The following is a 21,219-nucleotide window of genomic DNA, read 5'->3' as shown; positions in this document are numbered from 1 at the left end:
TACCTGAATTGATTAACTCGAGTTATTCATTAAGATGTTATCTATGAATATATTCCGAGATAGGCTTCACATAATTCAAAATCAAGTTTCACCAACATAGTTTTTTAATTATGTTATCTTGTTGAACGAGTAGTTTATGATTTACTAGCGAGCTTTAAAGTGCCTTGATTGCTGTTATTTTTTATATTGATTGATTGATTCCGACATAAACTTAATGACTAAGATGTTACCTTTTTGCGTGTACCAAGAAGAATTGAGGAAAAAACGTGTCAAAAAAGTTAGTTTCTATCAAGGAAAATAGTACGTGAAACAAATCTAAGCTACACTGTAACATTTCTTAGAACATACTCCAAGTAGGTACAGTTGAGGAAACTGAATCACGTACCAGGGTGGAAGCTTTTCATAATAATTTTCGCTATGATTTCTTTGGCAGAGACCATGAAATTTGTAGTACAATGGTACATGAAAAGTATATAATTCAGTTTCCTCGAATGTACCTACTTTGTCGACACAATTTAAAAAGGTCGTGTCTAACCAACGCACCTTCTTCGGTCGTACAGCCTTTAATGATAGTGATGTGCCGGCTCTATATAATTTAGTATGGAATAAAGATTGAGTTATTAGTACCCCGGTATAAACGAGTAGAGCCTTAATGCGGTCGGTTTGGACGGCTTAATGTGATTTTGATATGGAGTGTTGAGTTTGAGAACTTATTTGGGTAACGCATTACATGTTAGGTTAAATTAGATTCTTGTGGTCTAATATGGGAAAGGAAGGAACCAGTAAAGATTTCTTTATCGATATTCTGAGGACCAAGGTCAATGACATCGGATATTATGATTATGACATAATTGTGCTTCGGCAAAATTTACACATAATCATTACAGCAACAACGACGGCGGTGCCACGCCCATGGAATAATTTTTCGATAGCATATGCATATATTAAGTGTCATTATTTTAAAAGTTAACTTCTTTAAGTCTTACAGAGACACCTTTTGCCATTAACTTATCATTTTGTTGCTTCTTCGATCGGTTTTCATAAAATCCTATCCACCTGTTCTCCCATTTCCATTTCATTATCCACAAGAATCTCACTATTATTTTTATTAAAATCAGTGAAACTGTCACTCTTTTTTTCTTTTACAAATTGTCCTTCGAGCCGGATAGTGGGCGTTTGTCGCTTTCTTGTGCCCTCTTGAATTGATTAAGGCGTTTTTGTCTCGCATTGTAGGGTAATTACCGCATGTCTTTATCTCTTTCCAGCGTGACCGAAAAAGCTTTAGTTGAAGACATTCCTCATGCGCGTACGACCTTTTTCAACTGTCCATCTTTATCGTAGTAATGATCTCGGATTAACATGTTCTGATGACTAGTGTGATGGCGCTGTGATGACGAGGCCGAATCTCGATTGTGTTTTTGTAACACAAAGCTTTTTAGGGCCTCGTGTAATAAAAAAGTTATTAAGCAACACGCATACGAAGAACCTTAAACCCTTGAGGGAGCTTTTCAGATTAAGAAGACATACCTATACAAAAACAAGTAATAATCATCTTAGAAATTTCAAATTCTGAAATATAAATAGTGATAGTTGTAACAGTAGTAGCAATAGTAGTATTATTACCACCTACCTTATGTTTAAAATGTCACCTGGAAAATTCAGTAAATATTTCGATCTATAAATCGCTGTAGCTCAAATCAACCACAGCCTTTATCTCCCGTTTATCGCAGAATTAATAAATGACGTGTCCCAGAAGGTATTTATTCACAATCATTCAAGTCAATACTAAAATATCGCGTACATTAGTATTGTAATTTATATCAAGACATCAAGCGAGGGTTCAACGACACTAGTCCTTAGCGGATGTTGGTTCGTTATTAAGAAATAGTTTATGTTCAGATATGCCGTGTCATCTCGTATTTGTGAACAAACTGAAGGGTTTCTCTAATGATGCCGTGAGTTTCAATTTCTTTATTGAATAGTAATTAATTGATGTTTTAGAAGCTCCCATATTAACCTGTACTGAAGCAGGTTCAAGGGCGATGCTTAGATCACTCGAGAAGTTTTAACGAGCATCGGTTTCGGATGATTTTGTTTTAATTTAAGAAACAAAAGGCGGCCGTTCGGATTGGAAAGGCTTGCGAAACGAGTCCTAACGAACTTGGTCGTTTTTTTCTTTTTGTTTCTTTTTCTGCGCTTGCAAGACAGCATGTCGACGCTCAAGAGTTCCTCGGGGCGATTTGGGCATTTTTTCTCCACGCCGCGACTGGCCTCGCCCAGCCTGTTCTTGCCCGTAATGGCTTCATTATACCGCTCAGAATCTCGGAAAGAAGCTCGCAAAAACGGCCCACACTTACACGCCGACGCGCGCACAGACATTTACGTGTTTTAGCTCCAGAATAATAATGCTCAATCGAAATTGTACAGTAATCTTTCCTGAGTTATTACGCAATTATGTGCTCAGTTTGAAAAATTTTGGACGGCGTTTCCTTGCAATTTTGCGGTTTAAGATGATTCCGTGGTCGCAATTTGACTTGCTACAAATTCCAGTGGCTTTTCGGTTGTGAGTTGATTGGGAAGTTGACGTGTCCGCCTGGCATCGAGGTGGGAGATATTGCAAAAAAAAGTTTTAATCATCATTTGTATCGATATTTTTCTCATCACTAGTTACCCGATTAATCTTTCTGGAGGTCTTCAATCAAGCCTTATATAATGACAGCGCTGTCTCATAAATTTGTTGAACAATTTTCTCGGTACGTCTCATTTCGGTGTCTGGGTCGCGACGGTTCCTTTTATTTTGCACCTTATAATTAGGTGCAGGCGGAGAATCAGTTTCTTATAAAGCGTATAATTTATTTGTAAACGTGTGCACATTTAACAAATACTTTATTTAATATGCTTAAGTGAAAATAATGAACTATTTTTTGCATTAACTATTTCTCCATCCTTAGTTCAACCACAACGTCCACAACACATAGAAAAATATCTCAAAATAACAAAAATAATAATGTAACGTATGCGGGTAAGTGTCCCCTGTCGTAAACTGAATACGCATAAAAAGAAAACAACACTATCATTCGAAAAACATCAAAAACTAGAATTGCATTCGCAACAATGTACTAGCAAGTTTAACTTGTGTTTCTATTCATGCATTGAAAAGGTGCAATAAATATAGTGCGCACACGTCGACCAATTGAATGGTACACTACTTAATAAACGCCGTTCGCACACGATTGCTACGTGTGGTCACAAGGAAAACGGCACTTGAAACGAGCAATATCCAACTCTACAACAACTTCACACAGTCGTGACTTCAATGCGTAAAACTATATTGCACTCAAGCAGCCAAGAAAGGAAAAAGATACGAAGGCATAGAGCTGAGAGTCTAGATTTGAATTGAGAGATGCTAATTATAGTGCTGAGGCATGTGCAACGCAAATGCGTCGATTTATCGATAACGCGTGAGTTGCACGTCACTATTTGATCGTGCGTTGTCGATACTCGTCAAGTGATCAATGTTTACTCTTTTTTTTTCATTTAAAGAAACAATCAAACGAGTCAATGTAATTTAGCACATTATATTACATATTAACACTATTTTAGTTCACTTATTAACTGTGGGGGTGACACTCTTTCCCGGCCCGGATAATACCAACATGGAAATACCGATCCTGTTTTTTGTGTACACGCCCATAGAAACTGTCATGAGATTCTATAGGTGTGTACACGAAAAACAGGGTCGGTATTTCCATGTCGGTATTATCCGGGCCGGAAAAGAGTGTCACCCAACTGTGGCATATTGACGTCGTGCAAATATTTTTTACCGCAAAATTATTAAAAAAACATTTTTAAATGTAGAAATAAGTACTGTAAAAGAATTTGCTTATGGGAAAAATACAGTTAAAATGTAAAATTAATTCACATCTTATATAATTAGGTACTTACTAAGGATGTACCTTAATTGAACATAATATCAGAAGTATTCTTAATCGTTTATTAATCTCACTGGGGAGAGCTGAGTTACTTAAAAGCAATTTACACTTGTAATCAAGCTTTTTGGGTAAGTACTTAGTTTAACATCAGTATTAAACCTTAAACTTATCGATTAAAAACTGGTTAACCTTTTCATCTCGAAGCTTTTTACTAAGCGAAATAAATATTTATTCCGTTAATACGAGTAAAATCACTAAAAAAACCAAAACGTATATGTATATAATATGACGACCGGATTGCTAAGTGGTTAGAGAATCTGACTACGAAGCTTGAGGTCCCGGGTTCAATCCCCGGCCGGGGCAGATATTTGTATGAATAATACGAATGTTTGTTCTCGGGTCTTATGTAGTATGTTTATTCGTTGCCTAGTACCCATAGTACAAGCTTTGCTTAGTTGGTCAATTGGTGTCAATTTTCCCACGATATTTATTACATAAACGTAGATTTTATTATTGTTTTAATTTCATGTGAATTTATTTTATCGTATTTGTAATTTAATTTTATTTGTAGTTTTCCATGAATTCTAAAGTAATCTGTGTTTTATGATAAGACTGTCTGACATAATAAAAAGTAGGTAGATAATTGGAATCAATTTCCCACGATTGCGTCAATTTATTACATAAACTTAGATTTTATTAATTGTTTTATATGTGAATTTATATTTATCGTTATTTTGTAATTTAATTTTATTTGTAGTTTTCCATGATAAAGTAATCTGTGTTTTATGATAAACTAAATAATAAAAAGTAGATAAATCTGAGATTTGGAATAAATTTGTCAACGATTACTAATCGACACTCAAATTGCGTCAAAATAAACCAACGCGTTAACAGAAAAAAGTAATTTTTCAAAAAAGAGTGGGAACCATTTTCCGCTCTCAACCGATTCGATTTATTATTCGATACTCGGATCATCACGTGTGGTCGCCAGCGATCGATGCTTCGATATCGCGAATAAGCGATTATAAGGGATACCGGTGCGCAACTCGTCCTCTATATTATCAATTTGTTTATAAATCCACTCTGTATAATGACAATTTACTTTGCAAATTCTATTATAAACCCCCGAGTCACTCAGTCTATTCTACTCAGCAACTGAAGGTCTATGGGGGGAGGCCTTGTCCAATAGCGGATACTACGGCTGATATAATGACGATGATGATGACTTCGAATTTGTCGAAGAACTAAAGTCACCGACATAGCTATAGCTGAAAAAATAAGTTGAAGTGGCAATGGGCGGGCCACATCTCTCGAAGAACAGATAACCGTTGGAGGAGAAAAGTCCTCGAGTGGCGACCACGTACCGGAAGACGAAGCGTTGGCAGGCCCACCAGGTGGACTGACGACATCGTGAGAGTTGCGAGAAACTGGTAGATGCAAGTGGCGAGTTGTCGTTCATTGTGGCATTCTAAGGGGGAGGCCTTTGTTCAGCAATGGACGTCTTCCGGCTGATGATGACGATGATGGTGATGATGATGACATTAGATATTCCACAATATATGAAGTTTCATATCGCTGCATTGTTATAACTCACGGTAATAACCAAAGGCTCTATTTTTTATTATATTTTACATAAATAAAACAGACCGTGATTGCCCCTCTATCTATATCTCACCTAATGTAAAGTGCAGATGAGGCCAAAGGTGTATCTCACTGGTTCAGTAACAGCCCGTTCAGGTAAAATTCTATTTTCTAGAACGTGTTATGTACAGTGTTATTTACCTCATTAGGTATAAGATCCGTTCGTTATCACCAGCATTCATGGCATATTTGCCACGAGACGCGACGCTATTACAAGATACTAGATAACCCGTATCAAGTTTCTGTTCAGATCTTAATCTGAATATGTTAGTGTGGTCGAAGTTACAGAAGATTATGTGGATCAAAACATTGAGCTTAAAGTTGTTTATGGTGAAATTTGAGTTTTTGATCGATCAATCAAAACCCACTGTACACCCACGATGATATAGCCTCTTACTTTCACACTAATTTCTAAGCAATTGTCAAAAGTCATTCGACGAGTGATGATGATAGTCTATTTGTTGCCAAACAAAAAAAAATTAAATCCGGAGATAAAGTCTGATTTCCTCAAAAAAGAATTCACCCACACCCACACCTTCCTATACTTCTTACCATTTTATATACCGACTTGTAACATTGTCTTGTCAGGTGACAAAGTATAATCTATTGACTTCTAAACTATTCTATTCTATAATTACAATTAAATAATTATACTCTTATTAATCATCTTCTTTTCTTCTTCTTATTAATCTTATTTATGTTACTTTATTTCTTGTAATTTTCTTTCTGCGTACCTGTTTTCTGTATTGCTTAATATTTCTGGTGTACAATAAAGAGTCATTGTATTGTAATGTGTTATACTCTTATTATTAAAATTAGTCTTATGAACAGAGAAAAGTATTTCTTGTTGTGAATGTACGTTAAAAATCGTCACTGAAAATCCCTAAATTTCTTGAGATTTACAAAATCTGGCCGTAATATCGAAAACAGAATAAAAATCCTGAGAATATGGTAACCCTATGTTTGCTTGGTCTGGAACAATTAAATCGATCAAGCAATTTTCTAAAGGATGTGCTAAAAATCAAGTATATAAATCATTATATCGCTCTAGCACAAGATTTTATCAATTACAAACTTATCGATTCAATCAAACGTGGCGCCACTGACGCAAATTGCTATAAATCTAACTTAGTTCCATATTTACCCACCAGTCTATACGTTGTGGTTGGATTTAATATTCATTGATGCTGTCAAACTGACGTCAAAAACGGCACAGAAAAGTGACAGGTCGGTGAATGGGCTAATCAGTATTTTATTGGGATGATAATGAAATAATCAGTTAGTATTTAGGGTGAATGACTCTTGAAAACATGTAACAAGTAATTTGAGTACATTTGAAGCGGAAGTAATTGAAGAAAAGTTTTTATTAGTTTCTATTAATGTTATAGTAATCTTGAATTTTTATGTGGGTAAATATAAATGTCTATTAAACACGTTAGGTTGGGTCCACGTTTGAATCATTTTAACCATGTATCATATAGCGTACCTACTAGTGACTTTCTCTCTTCGGCTTTGCTCGGGTACAATTTGAAAAAAGGTCTTTATTTATTTTTAAAATTGAAAGTGGTATTTGGTATGGAGATAGTTTGAGACCTTAATAAAGGACATAGGATAGTGTTTATTCCAGAAAATTGCATAATTCCCGCGGGATAGCGATAAACGAATTCTTCGCAGACGGGATAGATGACAACACTTATTAAAATTAATATAAGTGTTTTTTTAATGGTTTATTCGTTTTTTTTTCTAATAAATGTTAGCTTTACACCGCTTCTCACTTGGCGCATGGAGCGTCAATATATAGTGTAGCAGTCAATTAGCCGGGCGAGATATAATGTATAGCCTTCACCGCGTCACACAATATATATGACCCGGAACGGAATGGATTAACAGGATTGCTGTTACCTAATTGAATTCTTACTCGTTATTTTCTGTTTTTGTTATTTTTAGATGTTATGTATTTAAATGCAAAGAGGATTCTCAATTCCATCTGGTACAGACAGTGCTGAAAGTAGTAACAAAATTATTATTTAGATATTTTTTTTTGTTTGTCGTTTTAGTAATTTTTAACGTACGTACCTCCATTAAAAATAGTATTAAAGGTGCATAAAAATCCAGACAAATAAGACATATACGAAAAATCACTTTAAAAATACTCAAGCTTATACTTATATTAATAACTTAAATTTAATAAAAAAATTGCCATCTATATTAATTTTATTATTGCATGTCACGTTGTACATAAGTGCTTAAAATAGGTAAGTATAAAGTCAAGCGTGAACCCTGTAAGGGTATCGCAGTAGGACAGCAACGGCAGCATGTGAAGTGCAATAACCTGTATGCAAAAAATCTGAACTAAAATCTGAAATAAAAGAAATCATACCTTATCAAGTTATCATTCACCAAATTCCAAGTTCATTATTAATAAGACTGAAAAAAACACAAACCTCAAAAATCCTCAACAATTTCAGTGTCACTTCATGCAGAGTATAAGTAAATAGTTCAGTGCTTCATGAGAAATCTCGTAAGGTGAAACAGCTCTATAAAGGCGAGGGCACACCGGGTTTAAGGCGGGGCGCACACCGGCCCGGTAATTAAGCCCCGATGATAAATAACGAACTGTCCGCGTTTTTACCGCAGATGTCATTATCTCGGCCGACTCTATCAGCCGTCACTCGATTACTGCGGGTATAGTGTGGAGCGGATAAAACCGCCTGAGTTTTGTAGTGTTTAAAGTTTCGTGTTTTTCACTAATAAAAGGTAATTAGATGTTTGTTAAATTAATTTAAATGCTATAAATCTAATAATTCAATTACAAAATACTAAAACCTATTACTATTGCGCTGTTTGTACAGAAACACACAGATAAAGAAATATGTTACTTAGGCAACAGTTAAGCATAATATGTTTAAGCATTTTAGACATGTGTAATAAGGAGATTTTTTTATGTACAAAATTAAAGCAACAAATTCACTTGACATACATTAAGACACATGCACCCTAGATATAAGGATGTCTACCAGTTAACATTTATTTATTTAGACCTTTTTAAATAATAAAATTAAAAAATAAGGAGCGTAGTATTCGCCAACAAACTATTTTGCAGTTTGGCGAAGTATATTGTATTTTTTTTGTATAACATAAATGAGTAAATAAACTAAAAAAAAAACTACTGTTCAGCCGGTAATAACAACTCTATATTGCACTCAAATGTCTTGTGACAGCGAAGCGCATGCATAATCGAAAGGTCCGAGTTGATGAGAGCGCGTGAGAGCTTTTTTGTGGGATGTGTGCACGCGGCCTTACGATGCCGATGTCGATAAAAATATGTCGTCCCACAACTAATTGATACGAGTAAAGCAGGAGCAGCAAGGCTACTACGAAAATTGAAACTCGAAGTTTGTATCGTGCCATCCCTCTCGCTCTCGTATTAAATAGTATAAGTGTCAGCGGGACCGCACGACACGAACTTCGAGTTAGGAGTTTCGTAGTAGCCCTGCAGTAATAATTATGGTTGAAAAATTGTTCGCTATGTCGATATCATAATGTCGGTCGATGAATGATAAGAGTCAAAGGAACACATTTCTATTCATATTATTTGACTGCAGCAGGGCTACTACGAAACTCGAAACTCGAACTTCGTATCGTACCGTCCCTCTCGCTCTCGTATTAAATAGTATAAGTGTCAGAGGGACCGCACGACACGAACTTCGAGTTTCGAGTTTCGTAGTAGCCCTGCAGTTCGTGTCCGTATACGTCCCACAAGTGGGCACAGGTCTCCTCTCAGAATGAAAAAGATTGGACTGTAGTCAGTACGGCTTGGTAGCACAATATTGAATTGTTTCGCTGGTTTATATAAGTTTCTTCACGATTTTTTCGTACACCGAAGCTCGTGATAAATTTGAAATATATTTCGCACATACCTACACACCAAAAAGCTCAAAGTTGCGATATTAAACACAACACCAACATATCAACATCAACACAACACACACAACATCATGATAGCATGGTGAACGGTGTGTTGTTCTGAATGAAGATGAGCTCTGGTTGAGTTCAAAACGCGTCAGTGTTGTGTGGTGGTGTTGATTGCGTTTGGTGATTTGTGTGTATTCTTACAGTGTGGAGGTGGAAGAACTGCATGAACACACTTTTGTTGCATAGCTATCATAAGGTCGCGGGTGAGCAAAATAAATTGTTTTTAGTTCATTGATATGGACCTCCGTTAAGTAACGCCTGATTCAATAAGGCTTCTTCGTTCGCTCGAGCCCACACTGTTTACATAAAAACCGTTCATAAATCAACATCATCAACTAATAACAGTGACACTCAAGTAATCAACGAAAAAAATGATCACACGTACAGTTGAAGACGACGGAAATTTATTAAAAACTCTATTTAAGGGCATACAAGTCCCAACGACAGCTGAATGTAAAATTGTCACTTCGTTTTCAAAAATGGCGCGCGTTAAAAAATTGTGTCGATAAAAAGGTTTTTTACACGCATTTATTTCAGTTCAGCGACGAAATGGAATATTTATAAAGGATATTTTTCTTTGCAGATTCTGATGGAGATGTAATGAGCAGAAGCTTGACATTAAACTGTGAGTGGCACATTTTTTACCTAAAAGTGAAACGTTGAATTGCTTTTTAATTTAAGTTGGTTTTTGTATCGGTTAATTATTTTGCTCAGCCCCAGGTTGCGTACTGGACGCCAGCGAACAGCGGCCAGACGAGCGTTTTCTTAGTTAAAATAAATGGAATATCTGTCAAAATCTGGAAAAAAAAATCCAACTCAAACGTAGCTGTTTCGCACGACTTGGCCTCACTACTTGGCGGAGGAGCAAGGCAGATATTCCATTTATTTTAACAATGGACCTCCGCAAAGTAACGCCTGAATCTATACTGTTTTCTTAGTTTACAGCGTCTGCTGTCAGGTAAGACCCTGTCCAGACGTAGCGTTTTGCGTGCGAGGGCTCCGTCTGGACAGTAAGTGGATCAAAATGAACTTGTAAGGTTTGACCCAACGACAACAAACAGGGCTAGTTAAATAAAAGCTTGTAGAAACGCTCACAGCGGCGCGGCCCGCCCCGCTAGCCGCTAAAGTCTAGTGCGTTTTAAGAAAACAAATGACTGAAATCCATATAAAAAATAAAAAGTACATTTAGATTACATACAGTTATTTTAAATCAACATAGTTTACTTGAATGAAAAAAAACTACATTATGATTAGACTAAATGACTAAAATATTCAGTAGGTACAGAAACATAGAGCGGCTATTTAAGTTTTTTTAATCAATAAAGCAATACAACTTTTTTAATTTTTATTACCATCTTTTATAACGAGCTATAGTATAAATACCTGATGCCTAATGCGAAAACAACCACAAAATAAGTTTTGATCACGTTTGTCGCATACTGTTTCCATCTGTTTTTTGTACTCAAAAATAAAAACAAATATTAAAAACAAATGCACCAAAGAAAAGAGTAGGTACGCGAGAACATTATTTACTTTGTTCTTACACCCCATGTTTTCCAACACAAGTGCGTTGACCACGAATAAATAAAAATATTTACATAACAAGTTACAAAATGTAACTTTATTAAAACAAACACGTTTTATTACGTATTGTTTACGTCAAAAATAACTGAGTTACTCGTATTTCCGACTTAAAGTTATTGTTGGTTACTTTGTACGGTTTTTCTCTCAGTTAAGTCACGCTCCAGGCCGTTAAGATCCGTGTTTATTAAACTGCAGTTCAGTGGAACCATTGAAAATAATGTATTAAATCAGACGTTACTTTACGGAGGTCCGTATTCATGAGCTACGAACAATTACTTGACTCACTCACAACCTTAGCTAGGTATTGTCTACATTTAGGTACAATCATGCAGCTCCTATGTATAGGTGTATAAACCTCTACACACTGTAAGATAAGAACACACACAAATTACACAAACTCACCACCAGCATACTACACTGACGCGTTTCGAACTCAACCAGAGCTCATTCTCAGAGTAACAAACACTTCCGATTACCATCCTACCAGATGTTAAACATGAAGATGTCGTTGTTTAGTTAACGCATATGTAAATTTATATGTTTATTATGTTTTTAGTAATATTTAACACTTACATGAGAAGAAAAGTTTTAACAAAAAAGTGAAACCAACTCCAAAAAAAAAAGAAACGACTACGAAACTTAAAGCTTCTTTTTAGTCGCTTATCTAGGTATATTAATCATGATCGTTTATAGACGAGCAAGCATTACTTAGCTTTGACGAGTTCCATTGGTCGTCTGTCTTCTTCATCAGGTCCAGGTTACCAAATGATACTTTCTGAAGTAGGTGTGCCTATAAAATTTGAGGTTTGCCCTCAATTTCCCTAGGATCCCGTCATCAGATCTTGACTTAGTGACAATGGGACCACCTCAGAATACTCTTTCAAATAAAAAAAAGAATTTTGAAAATCGGTCCACAATTGACTGAGTAATCGGTGAACATACATAAAAAAATACAAACATTGGAACAAAGAACCTTCTCCTTTTTTAAGCGACTGCCCGAAGGAGGGTTATGTTTTTCGAGCGTATGTATGTATTTGAAGTCGGTTAAAAACAAAAAACGAAGGAATATTCCCAAATACTATGATGATGATGATGTGATCCTGTTATCCCTTACTAGGGACATAGGGCTCGTAGAAGAGTCCCAAATACTATAATAAAAACTAATATTTTTTTCTTATTTCGAAGGTTGTCACGAATAATTGATTGATTTCTTTCTTTAAAATATTTCAGAAGAAGTGAGCCTCATCTTCCACAAGCCTTCCCAAAATGTAATCCGTTTTAAAGTATTATTTCGACACTAACCCACTTATTAGCAGTTAATTATGTTACAGATTGACCTAGAAAAAATTACATGGCTTTATAGCTATAAACACGTCGTGTTTTTAAATCACGTCATTTTTATTCCATGTTCTTAGTTTTTGTGCATTCAATTATAGCTTTTGTGGTATCTAACGCAAATGGCCATAAATTAATTAACTAACTGTTCATCATCAATCAAGAATGTAAACAATCTGTCAGATAGTTCAAACTTACCGCGTTTATTTAAGCTGTGTGCTATAGTTTAACAATGTTGTGCCAAGGATTTTTTTCGCCGTTTGTAATAATTTTATTATACTCTGTGATTTTCTTGATTTCCGTTAACTTCGGCAGGTGGCTCAATTCATTAGATAGAAACAATCTGGGCCCAATTGCATAATAAAGTACAAGCTAATAGTATTAGTGAATTTCAATACAAAATCGCTAATAATATTAGCTTGTACTTTGTTATGCAATCGGGCCCTGGTGACTAACTTTTTGGACAAATCTTTTTTTTTTCATACATTATTAAGGCTTAAATTGTAAAATTCACAAACTTGACGAGTGACATATGAGAGAGACATCAAAAAACTCACCTTATAACCTTCTTTTGCTAAACATGTATATGAAATAGAAACACTTTAACTTCGTACTAGCATAAAAAACTTCATAAATTAAGAACATTTTACACTGTTTACCACGCATAATGAATTATCTCAATTAATAATGTTCCTGTTGAATGTTTCCCTAAAGTTAACGGAAGTCAAAAATAGCACGTTGTATATTTTTCTATTACCTCATTACTTGTTTCTCTGTATCGTCCAAGTTAATATCCGCAAATCCATTCATAGCGTCAGTGGCGCCAACACCGGATGTTTGTTCATACATTTTTTGTACCATTTCCCCTACATTATTCCCGTTTGCATTTCTATAATGAACTTTGATATTTGTTTACTGATGTACATAAGATATTAAATTAATAGTTTCTTAGCAACTGCTAGCAGTATACGTCTATTTGACTCCGCGTAATTTGTTAAAAAAACATTTGATTCGTGACATGAATTTTAACGAATTCAAGCATGTTTTTTTATTTATTTATTAAATTTTACGTTAAAACACACAAGTTTAATATCAAAGAATATTTCGAGGGTATTCTGGCAGAACCGGATAAGTGCGCAATATTTATTTACTTATACGGTTTTGCTAGATAAATAAAGCAGAAAAAATTGAGTATCCCTATATGTATGTAACTTTTTTTTTTAATTTTGCACTTATTCTGTTTTGCCAGAATAGCCTCGATTTTGCAATAAAATGATGAATAAGCTACCTATTGTATTTCTTTAAGCTCTTTTGTTGACAGTACTTACAATAAAATTGACATCCAGATTACAAATTTGTATCAAATTTTAGATTAATTCAACCATTGGAAGAGGATGAAATACGACAGGCAAGATTTGACCTAAACAAACATATACAGTGTGCTAGAAAATCAGATGCGGATATTTTGAGGATCGATTATTTGCATCGTTGTTAATTAGTTTCAATTAAATTAAATAAAAAAAATACAGTTAATGTTAATGCAAGATGATTATTTTTGGACGGAATGGTATTTTTGTATGAAACAAAAAAAATATTACCACACAATACTTAAATAATTTATACGTCTAATTGATTCTTAGGTTATTAATTACATACCCTGAAAATATCCGAACCTATTTTTCTAGCACCTTATATACAAACAATGCAAATTCATTTAAAGGACTTTGAAATACAAGCAATACTCCAGTATATCTGTGTACGTTCCCAATAGAAAAACAAATAACCTCGTCTAAGTATTTGACGCAAGTATATTTCAAGTGATTCGACAAAATTTTATCGTAGTACAGGTCCAAGTGTATTCAAATAAATGTTTGAAAAATTCAGAAAGTATAATAAATAGTGTCTGGCGGGCGGTTTGATCCGTTCGTGGAAGCGGCTATGCGCAAGAGCAGCGCGTCTACCTGAATAAGGGGAAGCTGGCATTGGAAACAGCTTTATCTAGGTTTGTTATTGTAATTTATTTGTTGTTGCAATTCAGTCTTGCTACTTCGTACTTTCGGAGGATGAAGTAGTCAGGGATGGTTCGTAAGTTCTAGAGATTACTTTAAATAGAAAAACGTACAAAATTAACTGTTTCATTACATTAATATCTCAACGCAGCCGTGTGTGTTTACACTATAACTAGTTGGAGCTGAATCAAACCATTTGATATATCTCACAGTACCTACCTAAGTAAGTATTATGTTCATTTCTTTACATTCTTTTATTATCTGAAAATGCGATGTTACGCATTTTCTATAAAAATGTCCACTGTGGGTACTAATTTATTATATAATAAAATTTACTCGATTCTTTGTCCGAGGAAGCTGCCAGCTCTTCGGTCTCCTAAGCTGTGACGTCAAGAAAGATTCGCACTTTTATTCGAATGTCTTTACTCTGCATCATTTTTGAATTCCTTATTCTAGATAAATTTTACTTACTCGTATGTTCCCTGTCGTGAAAACCATAAAACCATCTCCTTAACAAGTTGACTCTTGGTAAGGCGACATCGGTGAATCATTTGTTATAGGATTACAATGTGATTATACGAGTGAACAAATTACTACAGCGCGGCAACGGCTCAACTTAACATATCATACGAACGTGTTAGGTACATATACGTTTAACCGTAAATTACCAAACGAAACATCCGTGTCCAATTATTATGTAAATACGCTCATATGTATCAATGTAACATAAGTGTTCGCAGAATTTTGCAATCTTTGTACATACAAATACCTTTATAATATAAATTGTGACCATGCACTTTGTGAATAATTGATTTTTTTTTGTTTTCAATATAAAAAAAACTTTATTCCCACTTATACGGTAAGTAGCATTCATTACTGAATCCGGTTGGTTTAGTCCTACTCACCTGTCCTGCCCATTCTGTATTGTACCAATAATTTATTATTCCAAACTTTTGATAAGTTTTTATTATTTTTTTATTAGCCATTTTCTATGTCCCACTGCTGGGCAAAGGCCTCTCCCTCGGATTTCCAACTTCCCCTGTCGGCAGCTAAGTTTTGCCAGTCGTTTCTGAATGCGTCCAAGTTTTATTAAACAAAGTTAATTCGAAACACCGCACAATCTAACAAATAACGAATCAAATGTAATTGAATAGCAATTGGTGCTCACCACGCATGCGCTGCGGTTAGTTCATGCTTAGTTTGAGCGGGAAAAAAACGTCCAAGTTCTAAAAGCCCCGACCACAGCACGCGCGGTGTGAATTGTGTTACGCGGTTTTGCTAAACAAAAGGCTTTTAATATGCAACGGTGGAAAAAGATTTGGTCTAATAACTTAGTCTAAATCTAAGCCTTATTAACTTCTATTAAGTCTTAATAGTACAAGTGCCTAGGCCATGGCTGGGTATCTTTCGCTGTTTAATAATATATGAAGTCAGTGAGAATATACATATTATTGTTTTTTTTTCGCAATTTTAAAAGGAATCAGCATGAAAATAATTAAAAATGTAATTGAAATAAAAGTATCTAGCATTAACACAATTACGGCGTACAACACCTAAGGCTATTGCAGATACGTATAAGGTTGTCGCACTAACTTTGCTTCTTTGTTACTACGATTTGACGTTTAAAGTATTCAATCGATCGTGATGAATTTGGTATTAAGTTATACCTTGAGTGAGACTGAGACTGAGAGTTACTTTCGTATTTATAATATTAGTACGATTTTCAGACAAAGCTGCTACCTACCTACCATAAAACCAGTCTCTGCATAATTAGCTAATACAATTTATACAACAGACACTAAATATTAAGTCTACAAGAGCAATTTTATTACCATTGCGTTGACAACATTCTAATTACTACATTATTAGCTCGTTATATGCCGATCACCTACTCGATTTATGTAGGTGTCGATTTCAAATAGTCGAATCGAATTTGCAATCGGTTTCGCATTCTGGGCTAAACTTGTTCAGAATAAGGACATCAGGTATAGATTACCATTGGCTATTACTATTACGTATTCTTTCTTGTACTACGAGTATTACTTATTCTGTGCCATTGAACAGTGTAGATAGCATACAAGTTATCTTGACTTAATTCAAATTTGGACGAATTTAACGCAATTCTTAGGTTGTAGATTGACCGCACGAATAAATTTACCTACGTAGTCAACGCCATAAATAAGTGATAATTTTTGTACCTTGTCTCTTTCAGTCTTTACACGATTTCGTATGGCTTTTCAAACATGACGTTAAAGTGACAAGGTACAAAAGTGATCACTTATTTACGTGACGTTGACTGTACATGTAGCTAAGCGAGCTAATTATTTACTATAAATAATTAAAAACAAGACTGATAGTCGTTCTGTTAAGTAACTTAAGGTTTAACAGTCGGGACGGGACCGTTACTGAGAATTATTGAGCGGGTCCTGATTTTTATTTTTAAATTTAAGTTACTTAAACTTAGATTCGACAACTTAGGTCTTAGATCCATAGATTGACCTTGGTTAATTTACGAAAGATAACTGTCATTTTATTTTATCAATAGTTTACTATAACAATTAGTGTGCCTTTTGCTCGTGAAAGTTAATAACTTTTATAGCAATTAATTACATTTAGTAAGCACTGTGGTACTGTAGTCTCTACTTGACTAATGTAGGTTTTCGATAAGAGTACACCTGCCTTTTTACTGCAGTACAAATTAACAATTTGCAGTTTGTAATGTTACTTTTAAGCTTGCACTATAAACTCAATTTTTTCCGTTGCTTTGTACCTATATTTTTAACCGACTGCATAAATTAAGGCGGTTCTTAATTCGGTTGACCAAAACTATTACTACTGTTTCATCTTATCTCGTCCTATATACACGTCCCACTGTAAACACAGGCCTCATCTCAGAATGAGAGTACTTGGGCCATAGTCCCCACGCAGTGTGGATTAGGAACTTCACACAACCTTTTGAACGCTACAGTCAGCAAAACACTACAGCTGAAAATCGTGCCATAGGCGCCTTGCCGGAATTTCGTAGCGCCTATGGAACGATTTTCAGATATTTTTTTTGTCGCCTCTGGCCGACCGTGGCGTTCAAAAGGTTAAATTTCTTCGCAGGTGCGTGCAGCCTCAAGATGTTCCCTTTACCGTTAAGCCATAGTAAATTTCAAATGCACATAAATTCCAAAAAACACAGATTTGCGGCCCGGGATCGAATCCACGAGCCCCTACTTGAGGTCAAATCACTGGACCACGCACTTGGCAAGCGCAGCGTAGAACGAGATGGACACGGATGACCTGGTTAAAGCCGCGGGTTCACGCCTTCACGGTTGATACAGGCCACTTCCAACCGAAGCAACTGGAGGCCTATGTCCCACCGCTAATATGTTGATGATGATGATGATTGAGCCCCAATTACTTCACTTACCATAATTTCATTTGCCATAATTTCACTTGCCATACCAACGTGAGAGTTGCGGGAAACCGGTGGAGCAAGTGGCGAGTTGGCGTTCTAAGGGGAGGCCTTTGTTCAGCAGTGGAAGTCTTCCGGATGATGATGATGATGATACCAACGTTTGCCACAAAATATATAGAACCGTGCTGTTTTCAGTTTTTTTTAAATGCCATCTTATAGGTTAGGTTAGTTTAATATCAATTCTGAAGATACTAATTCAGAAATAAATTACTTTATGGCAAATAAAAATTATGGAAAACCATACTTATGGCATAAGAAATTCGGGCAAACGATAGAGAAACGCGTATCCCAACACACACTTGGCCGATTTTTAACAACAAACAGCAAGCAAACCGCTAACTATGTTTGACATACAATCCTTTAAACGTGGAACGTAACGAATCCATGGCATTTCTAAACACGACGCGAAACAACGGGATAATGTATGCACGGAGACAAGAATTCCAAGGGCCCCCGGGAAAAATGCCGCGTTTTGCTTAATTGTTTGTTTTGAAGACAATTGCATTGACGTTAGGATTGGTGCCAGTGCCTATTTTGATGCGTGACAATGCCGTAGTTGTCTTTAGTATCTAGTAGTTGGTGGTTTCACCTCTATCTAAATACATCATCATCCACCAGCATCATCTTTAGAATGTTATGACTTTGAGTTTGTTAAGTAATTCAGCTCAAGCTAACAATATCCTACTAATATTATAAATGCGAAAGTGTGTGTGTTCATTTGTTACTTCTTCACGCTAATACGGCTGGACGGATTTGGATGAGATTTGGTATGTCGATAGCTGGACATCTGGAATAACACATAGGCTACTTTGATCCCGGTATTCTCATAGGGATAAAATCTTGAAATTTCAACCGCTCGGCTTAGAGTCATGAAATTTGGTATGTAGGTAGCTGCACGTCTCGAATAACACATAGGCTAATTTTTATCCCGATATTCCCACGGGACAGGGACAAAATCTTAAAATTTCAACCGCTGGTCTTGAATTGCAATCTTGAATTGAAATCTGGAATTGAAGTCTTGAAATTTTGGACAGTTGTTCTTAACACAACCTCAATGAAGACCACGATATAAATTTTGGGAATTCCCAGGGGAATTTTATAAAATCCCGGAATTTCAATTGTACCAGATCGAATAGTTTACGCGTGCGAAGTCGCGGGTAAATTCTAGTTGTATAATATAGGCAGTACCTTACTGTCATTGGCGTTACGTATCACTGCCAAATATAATTAAGTAAAATTGTAACGCTGTTGTTCTCCTTCGTTAAAAATTACAAAATAGAGTAACCCCTGTCGGTGAGATTTTTTGGTCACCCCCAAATGTGACCATTAAAAAGACAGCTTTAGAAAGCTTACACTTGCAATGACAACAACCCACCAGCCCAGTTTTTCGAAGCATATTATAGTCTAATAATGTTAATTTTCTATTTAATTGGCTAAGTAAAGTTTTTTGCAGATATGCCTTTTGATAGTTTGATCCTAAATAGCGAGGAACGACAGCTTTTCAATTTAATTCCCTGTCTTTAAGTGGATTTTTTTCTTGTGATTGAAATGACATTTTGCGGCGATAATGGTAGACAAGCTACTAAGCCCTCATATTTAAATAAATAAAACAATAATTTTATTAACGGTTTTTTATTTGACGTCGAAAAGATTTACAAGTTACAGTTGACATATCTTTTTTTTCTTTAAGTACGAAGGCTTAGTAGCTTGCCTGCCATTACCGCTGCAGATTTCACATCGATGACAAAAAAATAGGAACTAAAAAGGAAAGAGCAGTCGTTTCACGCTCAGTAAAACCAGGACTACAGAAAAAAATCCACATATAAAACTTTACTTGGCCAATTTTATTGTTCAATTTACGAGACAAAACATTAATATTATTAGACTTGTAAGCTTCGAACCGTATATTAAATTTAATGAAATTAAATATCTTTATTTGGGATTATGTATCCATATCGATGGCAAAAAGCGGAAACGTAGTAACCGCCGAAATGCAAACTTTACACCAGAGCCAAAAAACTTTTCGATTTTAAGAAAAAAAACTTAACTTTTTCATTTACCAACGGAAACACTTGAAATTTGGAATAAATACATAACTTATAGATTACTTTAAAGCTTTATAAGCAGATTGAACCACTGGACACCATGCATTGAGGTATGGCATATATTATTGGTAAAGAGAAAAAAAGGTATCCATTCATTACGCAACTACTTGACTTTTGGCAACCTGTTTCATTTCGAAACATTTCATTTCGCAAACTTTAAAACTGTAAATATTTCAGGATTTATTTCTCATCGTGTAGAACCTTAAGTTAGGTTAGTTTAATAAAAATCTTAAAATATTTACAGTTACAGGAATATTAAACAGTTGGGAAATGAAAAGTTGCGAAATGAGTCAGGTTACCAAACGTTTTTCGCGGAAACATTAGTAAACCGACTATTCTTGAATATCACACAAAAATTCGTCTATTACATCAAAAGTGCTAAAAAAAAAACTCGTTTAACGTAGTACCTACGGCCGAGTGTACCAAAATTAGGATAAGGTCATCAAATATTAAACTTTTTCATAATTGATAATAAATTTCAAATTATTATACTCGAATTGTAACGTTGGTCTCACGTGCATAAAATTCACATTTATACAAATAAGTGCTTAAATGAAAAAAAAGTTATCACGGTGACTTTCTCAATACATTGGCGCATTTTACACAATTATTTCACGGTTCCATCAGCATAAGCCACAAATCAATCGCAGGCGCAGCTCTACAGAGTGGTTTATTTACGGATACCAATAAAAATATATTATCTAAATACGTCATCGCACTGGGGATAAATCGATGAAAACATGAACTTTGGTTTGGCTGCCGTCCATGCTGGAATCAATTTAAAATCTGCGTCTAGAATTTTAAAATACTGATGATGGACAGGTAGTGGTTGAAACACGATTGGCAATTTCGTCTAAAAATACGAATACTTTTTTTAAGTCATATTGTATAGATGCGAATAAATGAAATCGAAAACATAATGTATTAAAATACAAAGCTTTTTGGAGACTGTGCATCTATTGTCATCCTATCTATATACGAGTACTTGTACCAAATTTCATGTGAATCCCATCACTTTAACTGAATCAAATTTGAATTGTCAGAGTTGGATACCGCAGACATATTTGTTTATAGGAACGTAAAAATAATAAGTCCGCCTTTGTACAAGTATCTCAAAGTTTGTCAATTGTGTTGTGTTTCTTTTCTTTTGTACAATAAAGAGTTTACATACATAC

General features: G+C 35.2%; 1 protein-coding gene across 2 annotated transcripts in view; it reads left to right on the top strand.

The window, feature by feature from the left end:
- Positions 1–21,219, top strand: part of ci (transcriptional activator cubitus interruptus) — a 158,910-nt gene that overhangs the window by 27,650 nt on the left and 110,041 nt on the right. The window contains exon 2 of one of the 2 annotated variants that reach the window (XM_074102563.1): positions 10,132–10,173. The exons of the other annotated variant lie outside the window; for it this stretch is intronic. The gene's annotated coding sequence lies outside the window, so the exon portion shown is untranslated. The remainder of the gene's footprint in view (positions 1–10,131; positions 10,174–21,219) is intronic. 2 annotated transcript variants of the gene reach the window in all.

Source organism: Choristoneura fumiferana, chromosome 19, assembly GCF_025370935.1.
Source record: "Choristoneura fumiferana chromosome 19, NRCan_CFum_1, whole genome shotgun sequence".
Classification (NCBI taxonomy): domain Eukaryota; kingdom Metazoa; phylum Arthropoda; class Insecta; order Lepidoptera; family Tortricidae; genus Choristoneura; species Choristoneura fumiferana.
The sequence above is the reverse complement of the archived record's forward strand: the minus strand, read 5'-3'. Positions and strand labels throughout refer to the sequence as shown.